Source organism: Lithobates pipiens, unplaced genomic scaffold (genome assembly GCF_037356315.1).
Source record: "Lithobates pipiens isolate NorthernLeopardFrog02 unplaced genomic scaffold, aLitPip1_a1.2 Scaffold_8, whole genome shotgun sequence".
NCBI classification, from domain to species: domain Eukaryota; kingdom Metazoa; phylum Chordata; class Amphibia; order Anura; family Ranidae; genus Lithobates; species Lithobates pipiens.
In genome coordinates this window covers 557,909,444-557,921,393 of record NW_027507903.1, presented here as the reverse complement: position 1 = coordinate 557,921,393, position 11,950 = coordinate 557,909,444, and positions in this window count along the sequence as shown.

The window sequence follows — 11,950 nt, the reverse complement described above, 5'->3', positions numbered from 1 at the left end:
GCACCCAAACGAAATTTGCGTCCTTTTCTTCCCACAAATAGAGCTTTCTTTTGATGGTATTTGATTGCCTCTGCGATTTTTTTTTTTTTTTTGCGATATAAATGGAAAAAGAGCGAAAATTTCGAAAAAAAAAAAGTTATTTCTTCTTTTTGTTATAAGAAAAATCGAATAAACTAAATTTTAGTCATACATTGAGGGCAAAATTTATTCAGCCACATGTCTTTAGTAAAAAAAATGTCAATAAGCGTATATTTTTTGGTTTGCGCAAAAGTTATAGCGTCTACAAACTAGAGTACATTTTCTGGAATTTACACAGCTTTTAATTTATGACTGCCTATCTCATTTCTTGAGGTGCTTAAATGGCAGGGCAGTACAAACCCCCCCCAAATGACCCCATTTTGGAAAGTAGACACCCCAAGGAAATTGCTGATGGGTATGTTGAGCCCATTGAATATTTATTTTTTTTGTCCTAAGGGATTGAATAATGACAAAAAAAAAAAAAAAAAAATTTTTACAAAAAGTTGTCACTAAATGATATATTGCTCACACATGCCATGGTTATATGTGGAATTGCACCCCAAAATATATTCCGCTACTTCTCCCGAGTATGGGGATACCACATGTGTGGGACTTTTTGGGAGTCTAGTCGCGCATGGCACCCCGAAAACCAATCACCACCTTCAGGATTTCTAAGGGTGCAAATTTTTGATTTCACTCCTCACTACCTATCACAGTTTCGAAGGCCATAAAATGCCAAAATAGCACAAAACCCCCCAAAATGACCCCATTTTGGAAAGTAGACACCCCAAGCTATTTACTGAGAGGCATGTTGAGTCCATGGAATATTTTATATTTTGCCAAAAGTTGCGGAAATATTACAAACTTTTTTTTTTTTTTGCACAAAGTTGTCACTAAATGATATATTGCTCACACATGCTATGGGTAGAAGTCAAATTACACCCCAAAATAAATTCTGCTGCTTCTCCCGAGTACGGGGATACCACATGTGGGGGACTTTTTGGGAGCCTAGCCACGTACGGGACCCCGAAAACCAAGCACTGCCTTCCGGATTTAAATATAAAATGCTACCAAAAAAACTGTTAGCGATCGCAGGGATCAGGCCTGACTCTGCGATCGCTGCAGTTATGTGTTTAGTGTTTTGTAAGTGACAGTGATCGATCGATACTGCACTTGGGTGGGCTGGGCAGAGGGGCAAAACGCAGGTGCTAGCAGGTATCTGGGCTGATCCCGCTAACAATGCGTTTTTTTGGAACCCTGAACTGCTGGGGACGCTAGTATAGATCTGATCAGATCAGATATTGATCTGTTCAGATTCTATACCACTACGGGAGGTGTATGCTTTGCGCGTGGGTGTTAGCGGTACTGGCACTAACCTAGCGCTGCCTGGGGCGACGCAGACCCTGACCCTAAAACCTAATTGATATCACCCGCCGGGTGATCAGGGGGTTAAACCTTTATTGGGTAATAAATGGTGGGTGCCCTGATGCTATAAAAAGCAAACTAACCAGAGTCACCCGTAACACTTATACGGTGATCAGTGGTGAAAGGGTTAACTAGGGGCAATCATGGGGTTCAAATTTTTATTAGGTAGTATATGGGGGTCCCTGGCGCTATATAAAAACCTGACGGGGAACCTAAATAACTAACTGGCTAACCAGCGTCACCAGTGACACTTATACTGTGATCGCTGGTGAAAGGGTTAACTAGGGGCAATCAGGGGGTTAAAACCATTATTGGGTAGTATATGGGGGTACCTAGCGCTATAAAAACCTGGCGGTGAACCTAAAAAAATAACTAGCTACCTAGCGACAGTAGCGACACTGATGCAGCGATCAGAAAAATTATTGCTTAGTGACACTGGCAAAAGGGGGTGAAAGGGTTAACTAGGGGCAATCAGGATGTTAAAACTATTATTGGGTAGTATATCGGGGTACCTAGCGCTATAAAAACCTGGCGGTGAACCTAAAAAAATAACTAGCTACCTAGCGACAGTAGCGACACTGATGCAGCGATCAGAAAAAGGATTGCTTAGTGACACTGGCAAAAGGGGGTGAAAGGGTTAACTAGGGGCAATCAGGATGTTAAAACCATTATTGGGTAGTATATTGGGGTACCTAGCGATATAAAAACCTGGTGGTGAACCTAAAAAAATAACTAGCTACCTAGCGACAGTAGCGACACTAATGTAGCGATCAGAAAAATGATCGCTTAGTGACAGTGGCAAAAGGGGGTGAAAGGGTTAACTAGGGGCAATCAGGATGTTAAAACCATTATTGGGTAGTATATCGGGGTACCTAGCGCTATAAAAACCTGGCGGTGAACCTAAAAAAATAACTAGCTACCTAGCGACAGTAGCGACACTGATGCAGCGATCAGAAAAAGGATCGCTTAGTGACAGTGGCAAAAGGGGGTGAAAGGGTTAACTAGGGGCAATCAGGATGTTAAAACCATTATTGGGTAGTATATCGGGGTACCTAGCGCTATAAAAACCTGGCGGTAAACCTAAAAAAATAACTAGCTACCTAGCGACAGTAGCGACACTGATGCAGCGATCAGAAAAAGGATCGCTTAGTGACACTGGCAAAAGGGGGTGAAAGGGTTAACTAGGGGCAATCAGGATGTTAAAACCATTATTGGGTAGTATATTGGGGTACCTAGCGATATAAAAACCTGGCGGTGAACCTAAAAAAATAACTAGCTACCTAGCGACAGTAGCGACACTAATGTAGCGATCAGAAAAATGATCGCTTAGTGACAGTGGCAAAAGGGGGTGAAAGGGTTAACTAGGGGCAATCAGGATGTTAAAACCATTATTGGGTAGTATATCGGGGTACCTAGCACTATAAAAACCTGGCGGTGAACCTAAAAAAATAACTAGCTACCTAGCGACAGTAGCGACACTGATGCAGCGATCAGAAAAATGATCGCTTAGTGACAGTGGCAAAAGGGGATAAAAGGGTTAACTAGGGGCAATCAGGATGTTAAAACCATTATTGGGTAGTATATCGGGATACCTAGCGATATAAAAACCTGGCGGTGAACCTAAAAAAATAACTAGCTACCTAGCGACACTGATGCAGCGATCAGAAAAATTATCGCTTAGTGACACTGGCAAAAGGGGGTGAGTGTACCTATGTGTCAGTGTAGTGTTTTGGTGCACTTACTTTTAGTCTTCTCCTCGTAGTCCGGTCAAAAAGACCGCCCCGAGGAGAATGACATCACTTCCTCCTTCCTGTGTAAACAATACACAGTGGGAGGAAGCTCGTCATTGGCCAGGAGCGATCGAGAGGGGGTGGCCAGAAACCAACGGCCATCCCCTCATCACGGATCGCTCCCGGAGGGAAACGGACCGCCGTATCCAGCGGGAGGGGGTCCGATCGGACCCCCCACCCGCTGGAAGGCAGGCACGTACATCTACGTGCTTGTGCCTGCCTGTGCCATTCTGATGACGTATAATGGCAATGCGGCGGTCCTTAAGTGGTTAAAGTGAAAAAATAAAAGTGAAATATTCCTTTAAATATCGTACCTGGGGGTTGTCTATAGTATGCCTGTAAAGTGGCACGTGTTTCCCGTGTTTAGAACCGTCCCTGTCCAAAATTACATTTCTAAAGGAATAAAAGTCATTTAAAACTGCTTGTGGCTGTAATGTCGGGTCCCGACAATATGGATGAAAATTTATTGAGAAAAACGGCATGAGTAACCCCCCAGCCCATTACCAGGCCCTTTGGGTCTTGTATGGATATTAAGGGGAACCCCACACCCAAATAAAAAAAAAGAAAAGGCGTGGGGCCCCCAGGCCCTGTAAACTCTGAACAGCAGTATACAGGTGGTCACAAGAAATACAGGGACTGTAGGTTTGTTCTTAAGTTGAATCTGTTTGTAATTTGGAACAGGTACATTTTGTAAGTGTAGCTCAAGCCAAAAAATAAATTTTAAGCTTTTTGGAAAACATAGGGAAGGGTTATCACCCCTGTAACATTTGTTTTGCTGTCTGTGCCCCTATTCAGATTCACCTCACTTTCTGTCCCAATGATAATTGGATTTGGAAAATTTGGGGTTTTTAGAGAAAAAAGGATTGGTGATAAAGCATCAGGGGAGGAGACACCTTTTTCCCATATTAACTCTTACAGGAGAGAATTTCCCTTCCTAGGGGTAGATTTCCTCTCACTTCCTGTTGTGTCCCTCCATTTGTAAGTAGGAGTTGTTTGTAAGTCGGATGTTTGAAAGTAGGAGCCTGCCCTATATACTCTTCAGAAATTTGGGCCTTAGGTGTTGGTCGCTGGAACGGGCCTTGCTGTGAAATATTATATCAAGAATTGTAATTACATGCCCATGTTGAACAGGGTCAGAAAAATTGTGCCTTTGGTGGTGGTGTTTTGGTGTTGCCACAACACTGTAAGCCCTTACAGTTAATCTTGGTGGGTGCAGGAACGGACCCTGCTGTTAAATATTAGATCAAAAATTTTAATTACACGCCCCTGTTGAACAGGAGCAGAAAAATTGGGCTTTAGGCACTGGTGCCACAACACTGCAACCCCTCACAGATGCTCTAGTTGACCTCAGGAACAAGCCCTGCTGCAAAATATTACAGCAAAAATTGTAATTACACGCCCCTGTTGAACAGGGGCAGAAAAATTGGGCCTTGGCCACTGGTGGTGGTGCTCAGAACCAAAAATGATAGTCACTCAGCATCAGCATAGGCAGTCTTGAAGGGATCTCACATTCATAAAAAAATGATTCAGTTACATCAGCATCAGGTGCTTGGTACAGTGCCTTGCGAAAGTATTCGGCCCCCTTGAACTTTTCAACCTTTTGCCACATTTCAGGCTTCAAACATAAAGATATAAAATTTTAATTTTTTGTGAAGAATCACCAACAAGTGGGTCTCAATTGTGAAGTGGAACAAACTTTTTTAGCAAATAAAAAACTGAAAAGTGGTGCGTGCAAAATTATTCGGCCCCTTTACTTTCAGTGCAGGAAACTCACTACAGAAGTTCAGCGAGGATCTCTGAATGATCCAATGTTGTCCTAAATGACTGATGGTGATAAATAGAATCCACCTGTGTGTAATCAAGTCTCTGTATAAATGCACCTACTCTGTGATAGTCTCAGGGTTCTGTTGAAAGTGCAGAGAGCATCATGAAGACCAAGGAACACACAAGGCAGGTCCGTAATACTGTTGTGGAGAAGTTTAAAGCTGGATTTGGATACAAAAAGATTTCTCAAGCTTTAAACATCCCAAGGAGCACTGTGCAAGCGATAGTTTTGAAATGGAAGGAGTATCAGACCACTGCAAATCTACCAAGACCTGGCCGTCCCTCTAAACTTTCAGCTCAGACAAGGAGAAGACTGATCAGAGATGCAGCCAAGAGGCCCATGATCACTCTGGGTGAACTGCAGAGAACTACAGCTGAGGTGGGAGAGTCTGTCCATAGGACAACAATCGGTCGTACACTGCACAAATCTGGCCTTTATAGAAGAGTGGCAAGAAGAAAGCCATTTCTCAAAGATATCCATAAAAAGTCTTGTCTAAAGTTTGCCACAAGCCACCTGGGAGACACACCAAACATGTGGAAGAAGGTGCTCTGGTCAGATGAAACCAAAATCCAACTTTTTGCCCACAATGCAAAACGATATGTTTGGCGTAAAAGCAACACAGCTCATCACCCTCAACACACCATCCCCACTGTCAAACATGGTGGTGGCAGCATCATGGTTTGGGCCTGCTTTTCTTCAGCAGGGACAGGGAAGATGGTTAAAATTGAGGGGAAGATGGATGCAGCCAAATACAGGACCATTCTGGATGAAAACCTGTTGGAGTCTGCAAAAGACCTGAAACTGGGACGGAGATTTATCTTCCAACAAGACAATGATCCCAAACATACAGCAAAATCTACAAAGGAATGGTTCACAAATAAACGTATCCAGGTGTTAGAATGGCCAAGTTAAAGTCCAGATCTGAATCCAATCGAGAATCTGTGGAAAAAGCTGAAAACTGCTGTTCACAAACGCTCTCCATCCAACCTCACTGAGCTTGAGCTGTTTTGCAAGGAAGAATGGGCAAGAATTTCAGTCTCTCGATGTGCAAAACTGATAGAGACATACCCCAAGCGACTTGCAGCTGTAATTGGAGCAAAAGGTGGCTCTACAAAGTATTAACGCAAGGGGGCCGAATAATTTTGCACGCCCCACTTTTCATTTTTTTTTTTGTTAAAAAAGTTTCAAAAATCCAATAGATTTTGTTCCACTTCACAATTGTGTCCCACTTGTTGGTGATTCTTCACAAAAAATAAAAATTTTATATCTTTATGTTTGAAGCCTGAAATGTGGCAAAAAGTTGAAAAGTTCAAGGGGGCCGAATACTTTTGCAAGGCACTGTAGCTGGTGATCCAAGACTGATTCATTTTTATGAAGGTGAGTGGATCAACCGAGTCGGTGGACGGGTGCACTCTGTGATTGGTTACAAGGCCTCCAGCAGCACTGAATGTGCGTTCCGAAAGAACGCTGGATGCAGGACAGGCCAGTAGCTCAATTGCATATTGTGCAAGCTCTGGCCAGTGATCCATCCTCAAGACCCAGTAACCCAGAGGATTTTCGATTGGAAAGGTCTCCAAGTCTGCAAAAAAGGGGGAATTTTGGGACTTTAAATGCAGTTCTAGACCAGGTGGGAGTGTAAACGGAAATGCATGTTTATTAACACGAAATGTGCTGCAATAAAATATCTGCATTCTGGGACCGCACATCATGATACATGCATGTCATGACCATCAGGGACATATATTTATATCAACTTGGAAACTCATGGTAATATGTCAAATACATACAGAGCATGGACATCAAGGGTACAAAGTAATATCAGCTTAGAATACATGGCAGCATGAACATATAATGAACAGTTCCCATGATCACATACATATATACACACATAACATTCCTTGGAGCAGCAATGTGCATGACAAACAAGAAGTAAAAGATGTAACCCAAAGTTACGTTTGGACCAATAATTAAATTTGCTGATGTAAAAATGTGTTTGCATCCTTGATTGCCCGACGCGTTTCGTGTTAATACACTCATCAGGGGCGGATGCTCTTAACTAAAAAGAAAAATAAATAAAGATAAAATATATTAAGTCTATAGTGACAATGGGTATGACAGGAAACGACATATACGCCAGTCCTGAAATACTTACATGCAAAGTTGATGGGGATATATGGAATGATAGATCGGGGCCAACCAAGGGGTGTCCACCCCAGAAGCTGAGGCAATAAGTCCACGTGCATGTTGAAAACACAAGCATAAAACTTATCCCAAGGGCAATTAGCCACACTTGGTTGAACACTAACGTGATAGTCGAATAATAGGAGTGCTATAAAATCTAAATAAATAGATAAAGTATATATTAGTTAACAAGGTCGCATTAAGTAGTGTCCAGTAGCCTATCTGAACACTTACAAAATTACCTAAATGTAAAGCGTCAAGGAACAAGCAGGTCCCTGACCCATCTGGCGTGCTCCTATTAGGACAAAAAGAAAGCGTGTGCGGGCGGATATAATATACCCCCGCACGTCTAATTGCACGTGGACTCCTGCCAACGTCACGCCCCCCAATCACATGCACAGAGGGGCTCTGATCGGGGCGGTGCACCCGCCCACAAAAGGAGCCAACCTAAATATGCTGTGGGAGCTGGAATGGAAAAAAGCACGCCCCGCATCATGGTGCCAAAATGACGTCAGACGCGTCGGGCAATCAAGGATGCCAACACATTTTTACATCAGCAAATTTAATTATTGGTCCAAAAGTAACTTTGGGTTACATCTTTTACTTCTTGTTTGTCATGCACATTGCCGCTCCAAGGAATGTTATGTGTGTATATATGTATGTGATCATGGGAACTGTTCATTATATGTTCATGCTGCCATGTATTCTAAGCTGATATTACTTTGTACCCTTGATGTCCATGCTCTGTATGTATTTGACATATTACCATGAGTTTCCAAGTTGATATAAATATATGTCCCTGATGTTCATGACATGCATGCATCATGATGTGCGGTCCCAGAATGCAGATATTTTATTGCAGTACATTTATAAACATGTATTTCCTTTTACACTCCCACCTGGTCTAGAACTTCATTTAAAGTCCCAAAATTCCCCCTTTTTTGCTTATATGTACCAGGGATGGAGGCACATACAGTGGTGTGAAAAAGTGTTTGCCCCCTTACTCATTTCCTGTTCCTTTGCATGTTTGTCACACTTAAGTGTTTCGGAACATCAAACCAATTTAAACAATAGTCAAGGACAACACAAGTAAACACAAAATGCAATTTGTAAATGAAGGTGTTTATTATTAAAGGTGAAAAAAATCAAAACCATCATGGCCCTGTGTGAAAAAGTGATTGCCCCCCTTGTTAAAACATACTATAACTGTGGTTGTCCACACCTGAGTTCAATTTCTCTAGCCAAACCCAGGCCTGATTATTGCCACACCTGTTCACAATCAAGGCATCACTTAAATAGGAGCTGCTTGACACAGTAAGGTCCACCAGAAGATCCTTAAAAGCTACACATCATGCCGAGACCCAAAGAAATTCAGGAACAATTGAGAAAGAAAGTAATTGAGATCTATCAGTCTGGAAAGGGTTATAAAGCCATTTCCAAAGCTTTGGGAATCCAGCGAACCACAGTGAGAGCCATTATCCACAAATGGCGAAGACATGGAACAGTGGTGAACCTTCCCAGGAGTGGCCGGCTGCCCAAAATTACCCCAAGAGCGCAGCGACGACTCATCCAAGAGGTCACAAAAGACCCCACAACAACGTCCAAGGAACTGCAGGCCTCACTTGCCTCAGTTAAGGTCAGCGTTCATGCCTCCACCATCAGGAAAAGACTGGGCAAAAATGGCTTGCATGGCAGAGTTCCAAGGAGAAAACCACTGCTGAGCAAAAAGAACATCAAAGCTCGTCTCAATTTCTCCACAACACATCTTGATGATCCCCAAGACTTTTGGGACAACATTCTGTGGACTGATGAGACAAAAGTGGAACTCTTTGGAAGGTGTGTGTCCAAGTATATCTGGCGTAGAAGGAACACTGCATTTCATAAAAAGAACATTATACCAACAGTAAAATATGGTGGTGGTAGTGTGATGGTCTGGGGCTGTTTTGCTGCTTCAGGACCTGGAAGACTTGCCGTGATAAAAGGAACTATGAATTCTGCTGTCTACCAAGAGATCCTGAAGGAGAATGTCTGACCATCTGTTCGTGTACTCAAGCTGAAATGAACTTGGGTTCTGCAGCAGGACAATGATCCTAAACACACCAGCAAGTCCACCACCGAATGGCTGAAGAAAAACAAAATGAAGACTTTGGAGTGGCCTAGCCAAAGTCCTGACCTGAATCCTATTGAGATGTTGTGGTATGACCTTAAAAAGGTCGTTCATGCTCGAAAACCCTCTAATGTAACTGAATTAGTACAATTCTGCAAAGATGAGTGGGCCAAAATTCCTCCAGGACGCTGTAAAAGCCTCATTGCACGTTATCGCAAACGCTTGGTTGCAGTTGTTGCTGCTAAGGGTGGCCCAACCAGTTATTAGGTTTAGGGGGCAATCACTTTTTCACACAGGGCCATGATGGTTTGGATTTTTTTTCACCTTTAATAATAAACACCTTCATTTACAAATTGCATTTTGTGTTTACTTGTGTTGTCCTTGACTATTGTTTAAATTGGTTTGATGTTCCGAAACACTTAAGTGTGACAAACATGCAAAGGAACAGGAAATGAGGAAGGGGGCAAACACTTTTTCACACCACTGTAGCTTGTGCCTCACTTAAAGTCCCACCTGTGTTTATACACAGCCCCCCCTTTCTTGGTCTCCAAGTCTGATCTTGCCCCTAGGTATTCCTGCACCATGTAAATCAGACACTGGCGATGGTTCCTGAAACCAATCAGACCTTGGGGCTGCAGTCTAAAAAATTGTCTGAACGCATCTGTCAGACAGCCACCTTCTCCACCGCTCCTTCTGTGTCTCACCGAAGCCTCAGCAACACATTGTCCAGGACCAGGAATTTTTAACCTCCCAGGCTCTGGAAATGCAGTGCACAAACCTTTCTGCAAGGCCTCCAGAAGATGTTTCATCCCCTGCTCCCTCTGCGTCAGCTGGATAAGTTCCGCAACCTTACCCTTGTAATGTGGATCAAGGAGGGTTGCCAGCCAGTACTGATCCCTCTCCTTGATACCACGAATAAGAGGGTCCTTTCACAGGCTTTGCAGGATCAGGGAGGCCATGCAGCGTAGGTTTGCTGAGGCATTCGGTCCGGAGTCCTCTGGGTCACTAAGGATGACCTGATCCACAGCCACATCCTCCCAAACACGTACAAGTCCATGGGTTTCTGGGGACTGTAAACGATCCCCTGAAGACTGTTGCTGATGCTGAGTGCTAGGTTCCACCTCCATGCTGACACAATCCTCCTCCTCTTCCTGTGTGATCGGCGGGCCCGCAGGAACACTGTCTGGATAAAGGGGGCCTTGAGAGCTAAGGAAGTCCTCCTCTTCCTTCCTCTGTTCTGCCTCAAGTGCCCTGTCCATTATTCCATGCAGTGTGTGCTTCGACAGGTAGACAAGAGGGACAGTATCACTGATGCATGCACTGTCACTGCTCACCATCCTCGTGGCCTCCTCAAATGGTGACAGGACAGTGCATGCATCCCTGATCATGAGCCACTGGCGTGGTGAAAAAAAAGCCAAGCTCCCCTGACCCTGTCCTGGTGCCTTAGTCGCACAGGTACTCATTGATGGCCCTCTGCTGCGTGTGCAGCCGCTGCAGCATGGCCAACGTTGAGTTCCATCTGGTGGGCATGCCACAGATTAGGCGGTTCTTGGGCAGGTTGTATTCCTTTTGGAGGTCAGCCAGCCGGGCACTGGCATTATATGACCAGCGGAAATGCACACAGACTTTCCTGGCCTGCCTCAGGAGATCCTGTAAGCCCGGGTACCTGCACAAGAACCGCTGCACCACCAAATTAAGGACGTGAGCCAAACAGGGAACATGGGTGAAGTGTCCCTGTCGGAGGGCAGAGGGGAGGTTGGTGCCATTGTCACAAACCACCATTCCTGACTGAAGCTGGTGTGGCTTCAACCACCTCTGAGCCTGCCCCTTCAGAGCTGACAGAATCTCTGCCCCAGTGTGGCTCCTGTCCCCTAAGTACACCAGCTCAAGCACTGCATGGCATCTTTTTGTCTGAGTGCTTGCGTAGCCCCTTGAACAGCACTGCTGGTTCAGAGGACAAATGTATAGAGGAAGAGGCCATGAAGGACGAAGAAGAGGAGGGGTTGGAGGAGAGAGGTGTCAGAATCACCACTAGTAGCATTTTGGAGGCATAGTGGCGGAACAAACTCCAACAATACTGCACCCTGCCCTGCATCCTTCCCATCTGCCAGCAGGGTCACCCAGTGCACCGTACAAAATAGGTAATGTCCGTGTCCATGCCTGCTGGACCATGAGTCAGTGGTAATATGCACCTTACCACTGACCGCCCTGTCCCGTGAGGCCAAGACATTGCCTTCCACATGCCAGTAGAGAGCCGGAATCGCCTTCCATGAAAAAAAAGTGGCGTTTGGGAACCTGCCACTGAGGTACCACGCATTTCGCAAATTCACGAAAGGGGGCAGACTATACCAGCTGAAAAGGCAGCAATTGGAGTGCTAGAAATTTAGCCAAGCTAGCATTCAGCCACTAGGCATGTGGATGGCTGGGACCGAATTTCTTTAGCTGGTTTAGCAACTGGGGTAGGGAAATTTGCCTGCTACAATCGGACATAGATGTAGCGATAGCAGATTGCCCGCAAGTACTTGGCATACCTAATTCTACACCTTCATTCATCTAAGTGCAGGTTTCTGAGAGAACTGAAGGTGTAGTGAGGTTGGAGATCCC